The sequence below is a fragment of the Sesamum indicum genome, linkage group LG5 (assembly GCF_026168435.1).
Source record: "Sesamum indicum cultivar Baizhima isolate 11 linkage group LG5, ASM2616843v1, whole genome shotgun sequence".
Classification (NCBI taxonomy): Eukaryota; Viridiplantae; Streptophyta; class Magnoliopsida; order Lamiales; family Pedaliaceae; genus Sesamum; species Sesamum indicum.
This window is the reverse complement of record NC_142661.1, coordinates 13,568,652-13,584,830: the sequence shown is the minus strand read 5'-3', so window position 1 is coordinate 13,584,830 and position 16,179 is coordinate 13,568,652.

The following is a 16,179-nucleotide window of genomic DNA, read 5'->3' as shown; positions in this document are numbered from 1 at the left end:
AATTAAAATCTTGATGAATTCATATTTTCAGAGAAGGTAATGATGAATTCATGTTGATGGATAATGTGTTCACCTCAAGCAAACGACACTATTCTTCCATTTTAAGATTGCCAGCCAACCAAGTTGGGATCTAACAAATCAAAATTTAGCAATATACAATTATTATATAATTAATTATATCATTAACTAAAATTGTTGTGTTTTCCCAATAACAAAAAATTAATAACAATAAATACAAATATAATTTTAAATAGCTGTTAAAAAATTTCAAGATTTATTTTTAGAATTATTTCTGTACTAGCATAATTTCTGACAGCTTAAATTACAGTTAATGTATCGTAATTTACGTTGGGGTTCGATGGTCTTATTTATTTAAAAATAATAATCGACGTTCCACGAAAATGAATTTTCTAGCCAATCGCAATTTAATAATTAATTTTATTATTTTAAAATTAATTCCTTTATTTAAATTTTTTAAACATAGACTTAAACTCAGCCCACGTGTGGATGGAACCTTTCACATGATTGTGTGGTAAATATATATATATATATATGTAGGTACGAGATCTGATATATACATATATATATATATATATGATGGTGATTTCATTAGCTTTTTGGACCCCAAAACCCTAAAATCTGGCATAAATGTGATTCATCCTTACATCATTAAAGTACACAACCATAGTACTCATCAACACATGCTATGTGAGTTTTTAGCATGTGCTAGAAATTTGGTGGGACTGAAAATTGTAGTGTATATATATGCCATATTTTATTAGGTGAAAATATTGTGATGGGGAATAAAATAAAATTAATTAATATTAATATATAATATATTTAATTTATAGTAATTTTTAGGGGTAATTTCATTTGTATCATTTTAAGATTACGTTCGAATACACGAATATATTATGTATTTTGTAAAATTATAAGTACACAGTTCCTTAAGAGGTTGTTACTGTAGTGGGGTGTTTGTATAGACTTTTGACTGAATAGGATGTATATTTATAATTACAATTACAACCGCAAGGACTGTAATTGTAATTTGACAATGAGTAGGGGGTTTATGTGTATATTTAGATATAACTTTAAGGGGTGTCGATGTAATTTTTAAATTTTATATTGATTAGGATTTTATTAACGTCTATGTATTTAATTTCTCTTTTCGTTAAATTCTTTTTTTCTCGTGAGACTGTGATTCTTTTATTGCAAGCCTATAAATACATGGGTTAAACTCATTATTCAATACCTTTGATTGCTGAATGAATTTTTCGTTATCAATCTTTAATTACCACATAATTGGTTCAGTTTTAGTTTAATTGTCCTACATCATATCAATGTATTTATTTTCAAGTTATAATTAGGGAAAAAAATTGATTGGTGAAGGAAAATTGATCCATGGGCATAAAAGACATTTCAGTGACTCGCCCTTGGTGAAAAATGTGGAGAAGAAAATTAAATAAGGGCAAAATGAGATTTCAAACTCGTTACCATAAAAATAAGGTAAATTACAAAGACTTCTTCTGACGTTTGACATAGTTATGAACACCCCCTCGTTGTTTCAATATTACAAATACCCCCTCATGTTTGACGAAATTATGTAATCCTTGGGTGAAGGTATGAAACAGTCAACTTTGCCTTTCTAGTATTTTTTTTATTTTTTTAAAAATTAAAAATTTATAAAAAAAATTGAATAGGGTGGATGAAAAATTTTTAAAAATTATAAAAAAAAGTATCCATTCAGTCCATAAAAAAAATAAGAAATTTTCTAAAAATAAATAAAATTATAATTTTTAATTCACAAGATTATTTTGGTTAGTTCACCACAAAAAATGGAAAAAAAATCTAATGGATTGGGTTGATTGTTAGACGACCGCTAAAATTAGGGGATATAGTAATTTTTCAAACAACGAGAGGTACTTGTAATTATGCCAAGCCTTAAGGGAGGTCATTGTAATTTGCCCTAAAAATAATTATGTCTATAAACCTATTCGGGAAATTCTAGCTCGGATTTGAACCAGTCATATGTCAAGTGCAATACACTTGCCACGTGATTGGTGTATAATTCAGAAAAAATGACTAATCGAATAACAAGTATGATATACTTACTCTCTAATAATTTATTTCTGCTAAACCTAATCTGAACAAAAATTTTCCGAACCTATAAATACCCATAGAGGGGTAATTGTAAGAATTGAATTAGAACTTGAGGAACAAATTGTGTTCAAACCACTTCCAATTGACGAGAACTTACAATCCAATATAAAGAAAGTGAAGATTAGATTAGATTAGATTAGATTAAGCAAGATGTATTGTACTATTATACTTCTTTTACTTAATAAAATTTACCTTTACCGAAAAAAAAAAAGAAAGTGAAGATCATATATAACAAAATTCCGCCATAATTTTAATATTGTCACTAATTATATATATTAAGTGATATTTTTTTTTTTTGGTCAGAATAATGAGTTTCATAATTTTAATAGTGACACTTTTGTAGAAGTTGTTACTAACAAGAAATAATGACAAGAAAATTAAGCGTAATATTCTCACAAAAAACAACTAACGAAACATGTATAACAATTATTCAATGACTTGGAAACAAGTAATTACTTTTGGGTAAATATAAGTTTCAATAATAAAATAAGATAGTACAGTACCACATTGCTCAACTGGTGGTTTCTGCCTTAACAGGCCAAGGGATAAGCCATAATCTATATAACGCATATGAACTAACAGAACGAGATAAATTAACACTGATAATCCTCTGTCTAATATCTTTCATAAAAATGGTGGCTATGATGCTCGATGGTCGCTCTGTATGCTCAAAGCGTCTCAAATTTCGTTCCCTCCAAATGTGGTAAATGCAAGCTGCAAGGAGTGCACGATAAGCCAAGTTAATGATATGTTTTCATCTCAATTTTCTTGTAGCCCACTCAACGTCCCGTGGCCAATCTCTATTAGGCCATTCAAACCGAACAATCCACCGAATCACTATGAGGCATCTTCTGGCTAACGGCATCGAAAGAATAGATTAGTATGTGTGTCAATTGCTCCCTCATCACATAATATACATGCACCTAGGTATGATAGCCATGGTTTATCAGCTGTGGATAGTTTATCCAAAATTGCAAGCCATAGGATGAAATTATGCGTGGGGATCTTCAAGGAACCCGAGAGTAGTGAAAACCAACCTACCTTGGGTCTCGGTGGGATCAATAGCCTGTAAAGAGATGCAACTGTAGGTCGTCCTTTCTCAAATCGCCAAATAATGCGATCTGTCTAGCCATGAATTATTGGCAATGCATGCAAAATCTCCAAGCACTCAATGTCCATAATGAGAGTCCAATGTCATTGCCCCTTTGTAACAAAATTGCTGAGCTTGTCCGCCATCCGAAGCCCAAGCAAAAACAATTAATTGTTGTTATTATATTTGTGTTGTCGCTGGAAATATATTACGAATTATCTATAATAAAAATTATACATAATTTTTGTTATTAACAATTATATTAATGATAAAATTAGAATTATTATTGCTTCGAAAATATATTTAGGAAAAAAATATTTTGTCTCCCAAACTATGGTCACTTCTGTATTTGCCATATACTAACTACACGAGTTTTGCAAGTTATCATAGCATGCCATTTTCTAGCAGAACTTTTCACTGAAAAATAGACATATGCATCATACATGTGTAATTTTTCACTACAAAATTTCAAATTTGGTTTATTTTTTTTTTTAGGAATACCATGTTCTTATTATAATAAAAAAATAAAATTCAAAATTTAACAAACTCATGAGTGATTTTTTAGAAATCGGGAGATTCTTGCACATTTGGATTGCATGTGATAATTTTCTGGTGAAATTGATAACTTAGAAAACTTTTATGATAAATCGAAAAAAACAATATTTAATTATATGACAAATGATAAAATCAACCGCAGTTTGAAGGGCAAATTAAATGGTTTTTAACCAAAATATTAATAATTATAAAATTATCATTTAATTTTTTATCATTAATATTATATATATCATGTGTTGAAACTAATCCTTCTCCCAACTCAATCTTTTTCCCACATAAATATATATATATATATATATATATATATAAATACCCATGTTTGGTGTGAAATTATTGTCACAAGACATGTGGGGTTCATGGTCTTATGTTTATTGGTGGTTGAAGTTTTCAAAATTGCCAAGATTAAGACCAATTAATCATCCCATTCATTTCTCATCTTTGAGAGTTGATATTCCCTTGTGACTAACAGCCTTGTGACTTTTCTGTTAAGTTATTGGATGAAAAAGTGACGTGATGATTAAAACTGAGATAATTTATAATTTATAAAATATAATGTGAGAAAATCGTAATAAATGAGGCTGAATTAAAAACAGGCGTAACTCATAATACTAAAAATACAATTTTTTCGACAATTATAAATTTTGTGTTCTGACTAAATTTTCAGTATACTAATTGCTCATAGTGACAACTTATGACTACAAAAAAATAAAAAAAACAAAGAAAAGATTAGCGATATAAGTTTTCAATTGATAATGCTAATATGTTCACTAATTATAAATATTTAATAGGTTTATTAGTTATAATAATTTTTGTGTATCATTAGTAAAAGTTAGTATAACAAATTATGCATAAGTTGTCACTAAGAACAATTAGTGACGCATATATATATTGATAACCTAGTAACCGTAATCATTCATTTTCACTATATTATCGATAGCGACAATTTTGTATACAATTTTTGTCACTAATTATTATATTTTGACAAAAATAAAATTATTATCATTTAATAGACATTTTCAATGACAAATTTTAAAATCATCACTTGATTTTGTAACGAATATTTTATTTTCTTAATCTATGTTTATGCACAATATTTAACATCAATAATTATATTATGATAAAACCAAAATTATTACCACTTAAAATATATATATATATATATTTAATTACAATTTAAAAACTCCCACTTAATATTTTATCACTTATGCTAATTTCTATTTTAGTGTATATTAAGGAATCATTTACATGTCAACTTGCAAGAATTTCTTGATTGGTAAAGTTAGCATGGATGAAGAGGCAACAACTTTCATCATATAAATATAGGAAAAAGTATTATTTTAGTTCGCTAAATATATCTAATTTTAATTTTAGTCCAATAATTATGTCCATTTTTGTTTAGGTTCAATAACTTATGAAATTGCTTACTTTTAGTCCTTTGGCAGATTTTCAGATAATTTTACCCCTATGCAACTTTTGAAAGACAGTTTTAGTCCATACGCACTCATAGGGGTAAAATTGTCCGAAAATCTGTCAGAAGACTAAAAGTAAGCAATTTCGTAAGTTACTAAACCTAAACAAAAATGGACATAGTTATCGGACTAAAATTAAAATTAGGCATACTTAGCGTACTAAAATAATACTTTTTCCTATAAATATAACTACTTTTCCCTTTTCTAGCTTAATTAATCTTTCTACTTAATCATAATTGTGATAGGACATAAAATTAAAATATGACAGCTACTAACTCCTTTAGCTTTTCTTGTGTGAATGGCAAAAAAAAGCCAAATTTGTATCAAAAGAGAACATTGAGTAGAAGAACAAATCACCTCATCCATTTTGCATTTCCAACCCTCACTTCATTAGGTGCACTAGTTTATACCTTTAAAGTCAAACCTAACCTCATCTAAAATGTTCCTTTTTCTTTTGTTTTTGGTTTTTAATATATCTTATCCATTCAGATTGTAAATGGGATTTTTTTTTCAAAATTTATTTTATTTTGTTTCATTTAATATAAAATAAATTATCTCGACATTTTATGATGTAAGAGCTAATTACACAAATATTTCATATCCTTTATAAAATTACAGGTGCGTTACTTGAGGGGGTGTTAGTGTACCCAAACGGTATTTGTGTAACGTTTCGCCATTGAATTTGAGGTGTACTGATAATCACAACTACAAAGCTCATGGAATGCATTGTAGTTTTGCAAATGACAAGATATTTTTGAACCTAATCTTGGAAAGTGTCAATATAATTTACTTTTTAATATACGTGCATGCATATAGTCCCTTAGGGGAAATTCCAGTAGTTTTAGGCTTAAAATCTCGTAGTAGTGGTTTTGGGTTCAAATTCTAGGTGTTTGTGTGTGTGTAAGAATGAGTGACGCGTGTAAATACGCATACATACGCGTAATATGTGTAAGTTATTTTGAAAAAATAAAATAGATGATGAAATTTTGTACGCATGACACATATTAAATGTAGTAGAAGATGTAATAAGATTTTAAAATTGAAAATTAAATCCGTTTAAGTCGTTGGACGATTGTGATTGTTTGTATCATGGGATTATTGTTGGATGCAATATGTATAAGTAGTTGTAAGGGACAATTACACCGCCCTAGCTTAAGATTTAGTGCAAGTATGATTAAGTTTCTTATAGTTTGTGAAATTACATTTTGTATCCATGACTTTTGTTTTCATACAATAAATAGATCCATCTGTTAGTTAAACTTCAGGGAATTTGTTGATATCAACAAAAGAACTGAAGGAAATAAATATTTATCCTGAATTAACTTATTATAAACTTATTGTAGGTCAAACAAATTTTTCTGATTAAACTGCCCTTACACATTTCCCCACGCTAATGCATTCGAGGAGGTGCACATCCCCACTCTTATAAAGTACAATAAATCTGTAACTCAATTGAGGATAAATATGAAATTTTTATTTAATTTTTTTGTTGATGTCGACAAATTTCATATACTTTACCAATAGATAAATTTATTTATTAGATGTAAACACATTTTTGTTAATTTATATATAATTACATCAAATTTGAAGAGAGGACGACGTAATTAATCCCTAATTGTAATAGGCTTTAACTCTACGTTTTTAAATTTTACCAATACTCAACTATTATTTTTAAAGCTTGGTAGGCAGCTAGGCCTGTCTTACTTAACAACTTTCCATGTTTTTCCCCAATACTACACTTTACGTGTTCTCGTCTCTCCAATGGCATTCCTTCCTTCGAACCACAGTGGATTGCGGACGAACTAAGTTGTTCCCGACTATTATTTTGGCCTACGAATGCCTGTTAACTGTCAGTTCCAGCTTTTGCGTGGACTGATATATATGTGTGATGTATGAACATATACACGGCGATATATAAATTTAAGAAATTTATAATACTACATAATACTGATTTGATTATATATAATATGTTTTTTATTATACATATTCTCGATTTTTAATAAAATTGAATTATGCAATATGAAAAATATCTAAATAGAATATAAAATAAACATGTTTTTACGTCTCAATTCTTAACTAAACGAGCTTTAGAATTATACGGAAAAATTGTAATTTGTGTCCCATAACGTGCCAATTTTCAATTTTGATCCTATTATTTTACGAATTAGTTGACTTAGTCCTACAAGTCAAAAAATGTTGCACTTTATGTATAGTTAAGACGTGCTCCTTCTGTTAACAAATTAACGAAAATTGTTATTGGGACGTAAGTTACAATTTTTTTTTTAATTTGTGGGATTAAATATGTTGAGTCGTAAAAAATGGGACCAAAATTGCAAATCGGCTAAGTTATGGGATGTAAATTATAATTTTTTCAAAAATATGCATAATAAGTTTATTGTAAAAGATATGCAATGGAAAGTTTTTAATCATCTAAATTAGTTAAATCATCATGACCATCTTTCGAATATTTTAGTAATTTCATCCCAAAATTTTTAGTGTGAGAGGAGTGAATTAATTCTTTTTTTTTTTATTAAGCTAAAAACTCTTTTTTATTTTTTTCCAAAAACAACCCAAAACTTTTTAAAATTAAAAAAAAATCCTAAACGTGTCTAAAACGTGTTGAACATGCGTGTCCGACACTGTGTCCAGATTTCTTATTTTATACTTTTAAACACATAGGTGTCATGTCCTTTGTGTTTTCGATGCCGACATGTGTCTGACAGTGTTTGGAGAGTTTGTACATTATGTAATACTGATGCGGGTCGGTTTATTCGATCTCCTGAGACGGTCTCACCACAGATTGACTAACTCCTCCGAATCAGATTTTGGATCCCCTGAGAATAAAACACGAACCGTGAGCTCGTCGGGCGACAATGACCCTCCGACGCTCAAGTTAGGTTGATCGAGTGAAATGTATGCGATCTCAAAGTTCGATCTCAATTAATGCGTAACAGTTACCTCATTTATGGCGTATCGGGGTCTATTTATAGTACACAATTGTACGGCAAGTACTGGGCCACGTGGCCTCATCTTGCTGATTCACATTCTGATCGAACGGTCGTCATTGTCCGGGTCTTCCGTTGGTTCATGCGACCCGGGTCGGGTCCTCTGCGACCCGCCCGTTACAAAACACGCGGATCCGGTCGCGAAAATGACCATAATGCCCTTAATGAAGGGCGTTTCAGTCTTTTTGTAGGGGGATTATATGTATACCCATCAAATACTATTTATATTATTACTGTACGACTTAAAGAGAGTGATTAATCATATAGTTGCATAACTTAGCCTCCGAACACTTTTAGTACTTGTTGCATAATTTAGGCTTTGTACACTTTAATTAAGTAAACACAATTGCTCACGAGAATCCCGAAAATAATCCTACGACTTTAAAAAATTCTCATTTTTAGTCTTTTACTAACTTTGAAAATTGATGGAAAAATTTACATGCCAATTACGTGGCTATTTTCCTCTATTTTGAAAAGATAACGGCCATGTGACTTGCATGTTTTAATTATTAATTTTTTTTATGTTAATTACCTGAAAAAAAGTTGGTAGGATGACTGCACATGGGACTTCTTGCAAGTTATGAGACTATTTTTAAGAACTTCGTAAGCAGCAGGGCTGAAAATATGTCGGACCTAAATTATGGGACAAGAAATGCAACTTCTTTCTCATTATATATACTTGTTATATGATTGATTCGTTTCGATCAAATTTCAATTTACGATAAATATAATTCAAATTGAATCTTATCAAACCCGACCAACTCTATAATAAATATATATGTGATTAATATATAATTAAAAAAAATATTAATTATATAATAAGTGCATGTATTCAATCGACTAAATCTGATTCGGATAAATGTTTAATGTATTTTTGAAGAACTCCTCGAGAAGGGGGAACGTGATCCACATCATACGTATTCTTTATGAGAACAAATTTCCAAGAAAAGTAAAGTAGGTCACTGACTTCCAACTTGTACGCACTGACTGTCGAACTGCTCCACGACACCAACAGGAAGAGATAATAACAATTTTCTTAACTTTTGCAAACTTCAAGTTTTCAAACCACACAAGTTCGATATTATGAATTTAAGTATTTTTAGATATATGGGCATTTATTATATTTTATGTGAGTTATTAATTATAATTTATTTATTGCTCTATAAATCATATTTTTGTATCAGTTGATTTGATGTGTTATTTAACTTATTGAAGTGCTGATGTAATTATGTACGAAATTATCATTTTAAGAAAAAAAAAATAGTTTCCAAACACTCGCAATATTATGTTTATACATCATACCGGTTCAAATTTAAAAGTACGTGAAAAAGCCACTTTTTTTTTAACTGATCCCAAAGAATATGGTTTTTTGAGTTTTATAAGGCTAAAAGCGTCACTTACCATAATCGTGGTACCAAAAAAAAATAATTATGTCCTTATTTTATGGAATTAAAAAAATATTTATCCCCAAATATTTCAAATTATAGGGTTTAATTGCCATATTAAATTCCAACATGACTAAACTACTACCCTCTATAATTACGGGATCGACTCTGCAATTTTAGTCCTATTCAAATTCGATTTGGAAATTAAACCTTGCAATTTAAAAGAATTAGCATATGAATGACAAAATCTGCTGGATTATTTCAAATTGCAACATTAAGTTATCAAATTAAATTCCAACATAATTAATATTCCCATCCTCAAAATCAAAATTGTATTTATTCTTCAAAATATATATGTACAAAATATCTTAATATCTAACTATATGTCAGGAGTGGAGATTTTGATTAGTGCAATTGAAAATTGAGATTAGCTGGGAAAAAAAAAAAAAAAAACATTCATGTGCTGTACGTGTATGGACTTTTTGTTGTTACATGAGGCACTTTCGGCTATATAGTTGTCTCTCGGCTGGCCAAATGATTTTTCTCTAACACATTTTATTTATTTGGGAGAGTTATATGAACACAAATCATGTATGCATGTTTTTTGAAAAAATATATACGTATCTACGAAAAATTTCAACATCATTTATACGAATTATTTTTATTTTTTACAAAATTATACGTATATTTTGCAAAAAAAAAAAAAAAAATCGACATCGTTACATAAGCTACTACTTTTTGACTGCAAGAAGTGGTTAATTTTTATAATTAAGTAAAAAATATAAATAGTTTATATAAATAGATCATAGATTAGGGGTGGAAATGTAATTATTACTATTGATTTTGGGATTCATCTTTAGCAGCCCAAATTAGAAAGGGGAAGAAATAACAACTAGTTATAGTTGATTAGGTGCTACCTTTTGAAACCTACTACCTCTTTTTTCTCAATAATATAAAACTAATTGGCATCAAATAATGTTACAAGGCTAAAAGGATATGCACAAATCAGTTTATGAATTTAAATAATGAGCTTATAATTTTTGGAAGAAAATATTATTTTTTTTAATTACATTTGATGCTAATAAAGATGTTCGCGACTGTAGAATTTCGAAGTGACCTACAAAAGACTTTGAGGTTTTGGTAGTTTTTTGGTTGATTTATAGGCATTAGTCCTTTTTACACACGGTCTTTGTATGCATATAAAAAAAACTAAGAGATGAGACGAAGAGAAAAAAAATTGTCAAAAGAAACAATCATGGTGTGAGGAATAAGAAAGAAAGAAGTCCGTGAGAAGAAAAAAAGTGGAGTAATATGAGAGGAAAAAAATAAAAAATTTAACTGTGAGTTTATTAAAAATATAAAAAATTGTAAGAAAAAGAACATGGAGAAGTAAGGTGAGATAGCTACGTAGATTAGTGGGTTGAGAAAAAAACAGATTGCAATTGTAGGATAATTAGAAATATTAAAATTATTGTTCTGTCCAGTTATATTTTTTGAAGGAAAAAAATATATCAAAGGGTAAATATGAGTATTTCAAAATTGCTAAAAATTATATGCACGAAAACCGCGTGCCACCGTTGTTAGTAGTATAGATGAGTAGGGCTTTTTGATTTGGAGCGCGATATCTGATGGGCTTTGAGGACTATCCGTCCATCGTGATGTGAACTGTATTTAATTTATATGAAATTCAAATTTGGTGTAGACTGTAATTTGAGACCTAATTATTATTTAATTTATTTGAATTATTAAATAATAATTTATCTAAAAAATTTAATGCCAACAATTTTAATTATAATATATTGTTATTTATATATGTATGCACGTTTCAATTATTATATCAATAATATATACATATATTGTGTATTTCAATCATCATAAGTTTGATGCAATATTGCTAATTTAAAAAAAAAAACAAATAATTTTCAGCCATGCATATATACATTCCTCGACACATTTTTCGGAAACCTCTATTTCAAATTGACTTTTCCAGACATAAACCCCTATATTTATGTGTTGGAGGTGAAGAAATATGAGTTATTATTATGATTAATATTTATATTTAAAAATAAAAAATTATAATAAATATTAATTAATTACGATTGTATAACAAATATTTGGTTATTATTTTTAGGGTAAATTATATTTTTGGTCCCATAAGTGGACCTATTTTCGATTTTGATCCCACACTCATGCCAATCGCACATTGAGTCCCATATGTGGGTTTTTGTTTCAATTTGAGGACCATTGAGGGATTTCCGTCCAATTAATAACGATAGCTGCTCTCTCAGTTAGTCAATACAATCAAAATAAGGGCAAATTATATTTTTTGTCTAATAAGTGGAGCTGTTTTCAATTTTGGTCCCACACATAAATGTGCGAATTGGTTTGAGTGTGAGATCAAAATTGGAAAGAGGTCCACTTATGGGTCCAAAAATATAATTAATCCTTATTTTGATTGTATTAACTAACGGAGAGAGCATCTGCCGTTATTAATTGGACGGAAATCCCTCAATGGTACTCAAATTAAAAAAGAAAATCACATATGGAACTCAATGTGCAAATTAACCTGATTATGGGATCATGAGACTAAAGATATTATTTACCCTTATTTTTACAAGTGAGGGCCGAAACATTTATGATGCATCAGTATTACTGCTATTTTGAGGTCATGTTAGGCATCCCTTGTCCGGCCAAATAACTGATATATTATTTTATCTTGAATCATGTGTGAGCCCATTGGGTATTATGTTTCAAAGCCCATAATATAAGTTTGATTTTAGAAATTTAAGTTTTAATATCATAGTGTGTAGAAACTTGAAAATAAGTCAAAGGAGCAGGAAATGAGAAATACACAAAATGATAAAAGGAAAACTCTCTAAATTTGATATGTTGCAATACTCAAAATGTATGTCGTAATACAAGTATTTATAGATACAAATGTTGTAACTACTTGTAATAAAACTAACAATAATGGATAAGAACATGAAACTACATAAAACCATAAAAAACTACCCTGCAACATCCAAATCTTCATCAGAGGACATCTTCAAACTCTCAACATCCCCCCACAAGTTGGACCTGGTTCGATAGCGAACAAGCCCAACTTGGTCAACAAACTCGTGAAGGCAGACATGGGCAACACCTTAGTAAAGATATCAGCGAGCTGTAGCGAGCTTCGAACAAAAGAAGGGGCAATGAAACCTTCTTTATAAGCATCACGAACTAAGTGACAGTCCATTTCTATGTGTTTAGTTCGTTCGTGAAAAACAGGATTGGCCAGAATATGCAATGCAGCTTTGTTATCACAAAATAGATCAATCGGAAGAGAAGTAGACATACTGAGATCAGTCATAATATAAGAAATCCAACGCAGTTCGCAAACAGTAGCAGCTAGACTACGATACTCAGCCTCAACTGTCGACCGAGATACCGTACATTGCTTCTTAGTTTTCCAAGAAATCAAAGCTGGTTCAAGAAATATACAAAAACCTGTAAGTGATCGTCTGGAATCTGGGCATGTCGCCCAATCTGCGTCACAATAAGCCGTCAGTGTTAGCGAGCTCTGTGAGGAAAAGAAGAGACCCTTTGATGGACAACTCTTAAGATAGCGAACTACATGTAGAGCTGCTTGCCAGTGCGACTCGCACGGGTGTGTGAGAAACTGACTAAGTTGTTGAACCGAGTGTGAAATATCTGGACGAGTGAATCCAAGATATAGTAGACGACCCACAAGGCGACGGTATGAATCTGGCTTGGGAAGCGGATCATCCGAAGTAGATTGAAGTCGCAAACCTTGTGGAAACGGTGTAGAAGCAGGTCGCGATTGACATAAACCTGTATCGCGAATAATGTCCATGACATACTTAGTCTGCGAGATATAGAGACCATCACTGCACCTAGCGATCTCCAGCCCAAGAAAATACCGAGCGTCCCCAATATCTTTGATCGTGAATAAATTGTGAAGATAGGTCTTAACGGCCTGAATAGTTGAAATAGAAGGACCAGTGAGCAGTATATAATCCACATAGACCAACAACACAAGTGGTCCTGAAGAAGTATCCTTAATGAAAAGGCAGTGGTCGTGCACTGATTGGCGAAATCCATAAGATGTAAGTCGAGAGGTGAATTCCACATTCCATTGACGAGATGCTTGCTTCAGTCTATACAGCGACCTGGTTAGCTTACAAACCAAATGAGGTGCGACCTCATATCCTTCAGGGGGAGTCATATAAATGTCTTCGTCCAAGTGTCCATGTAGAAATGCATTATTGATGTCCAACTGCTGTATGGGCCATTCACGAGCTGCAACAATGGCGAGAAAGAGTCGTACAGTCACAGTTTTGGCGACCGGAGAGAAAACATCCCCATACTCCACTCCTTCAACTTGGGTGAAACCCTTAGCGACCAGACGAGCCTTATAACGATCTACTGACCCATCACCTTGCAGTTTTTGTTTACATGGGCAACCAAAAAATCCACGCCCCAAAGTTCGAACCCCAAAAGAATTACATAACACAAATGGTCCCTAGGATTTACAATTCGAGAATGTTCAAGTCAGAATCCTATGACAAAAAAACAGGGGGATGGGGACTTAGGCATCAGCTTCCGCTTCCAGCTCGTCCCTCAAGGCCATGAACTCGTCATCCTTCAGGTCGGGATCAGCAGGATAAGGCTGGAGGTCGCCATCGAGCGTGATGTCCAGTTGACCGCGGTCAAAAGATTCTTGAAATCCACCAAGTTTTGCGATTTGGGCCTGGCAGGTCTCATAGCCCTTGGCAAATGAGTCCGCGGACTTGATTTCAAGAGCGGTCGTGAAGGTATCAGTCTTCAAAAAGTCACGAACCACGGACATCCTTGAGCCGGCCAGAGCTTGATGATGTTCTTCGACAGGGATGCGACCGGCTTGGCCTTCCTCTAAACCTTGCTTATGGCCCTCAACGAGGCCGACCTCACGACCAGCCTCGAACGCCTTCTTCTTAGCATCCGATAAAGCCACCTCCCTCTCAGAGAGCATGATCTCTTTCTCCTTCCGGGCAACGTCGAGCTCGCCCTCTAAGCTCTTGATCTTCTCACCAAGGACCATCATATCGTCCGCATGCCTGAGATCGACCTGGTCCCTCTCTGTCAATTGAGCCTTGAGAGCTTGCAGCTTCTGATCTGTCGAGATAAAGCTCTTCCAATAGTGGGTGCATTTCAGGACGCTCCGAAAAAAGGTCAAAGCCTGCGAAATTGGACAGAGCCGATTAGAAGAGCAGAGCAAGGAGACAAACGATCGAGTAAGGATATATACCTGAAGATGAGCTTGAACCCCGAACTCTTCGAGCTGGATGGGGTTGTTCATCACCAACGAACTCTGATCACGAACGGAAGTGAGAGAGTCATAGAGATCGAAGGTGTCGCCCCCAGCCTCACCGTAGAATACCGAGCTGGACATGCGATCCCACCTCGGAGGAGGTTGGTTCCCCCGAAGGGCAGTCCTATTGTCCTCCCAGCAGGAAGCGAGCTGAGCCAACTTCAAGTATTTGTCCCGCTCCTCACTCTGACTGGTTTGCTCTGCAGCTTCCTTAGCCATCCTACTCAACGAATTCGAGCTATGCGGTTTAGACGGGGGCAGGCTGAAGGGTTTTGCTGGCTCCTTCCCCTTACCCTTGTCGCTCGGTTTCAGCCTGGCCTTATCCCCTGACCCTCTCTTGGGTGAAGACCGCTTCCTCTTCTTGGATCGCTCCTCGCCGGAACGATCACGCCTTACTTGCTCGGCTCCCTGGCCACCACTGACTTCATCTAGGTTTAGCTCTAACTCTGAGGAGTTATAGCCAAGGTGACCCTCGGGAGCAGAAGGGGTCTCTTCACTATCGACCATGACAGGTCGCTGTTCGGCAAGGCCCGTAGGAACTAGAGCCTTCGAAGGCACAGGGGCAGGCGAGCTTGAGGGGAGGCCCGAAGGATCTGCGACCTCTTTTCCCTTCCTCACTTTGTTCTGGGCCGCCTTCATCCGCATAGAACTGCGCGTACTCATTATCAGACTATCTGCAGAATCAGAAAGGTCAATACATGCGAGTGCGACAACAACAGAATAAGCAAGGCCAGAAAAAGAAAATCACCTAAAAACTCTTCGATGTGGAGGGATGCTGGAGAGAGCCCAGATAGTTGCAAAACCTTCTCAGTGAGAAGTTTCTTGGGGTCGTACTTATAAACCGTGAGGCTCTTTATCTGATCACCCTCCACCCCCACTCCACTCATTTTCGGAATGGGTTTATACTTAGTCCATTCGTTTTTAAAGGGCCAGACACCTCTACGAGATCGAATGAAAATATAGCGATCTAACCAGGCTCCTACGTTCGACTTCAAGGCGCTCAAGTACCCACAGTCAGGTTTGGCCGAAAGATAAAAGAAACCCCTACTGCCGGATCGCTTCGAAGTGGTAAAAGAGTACAGGCTCCAAAAATTATCAAAACTGGGTTCTAAGTCTAAGAAGCGCATTATTACAACAAAAAGAACAATATGAGAGATAGAAT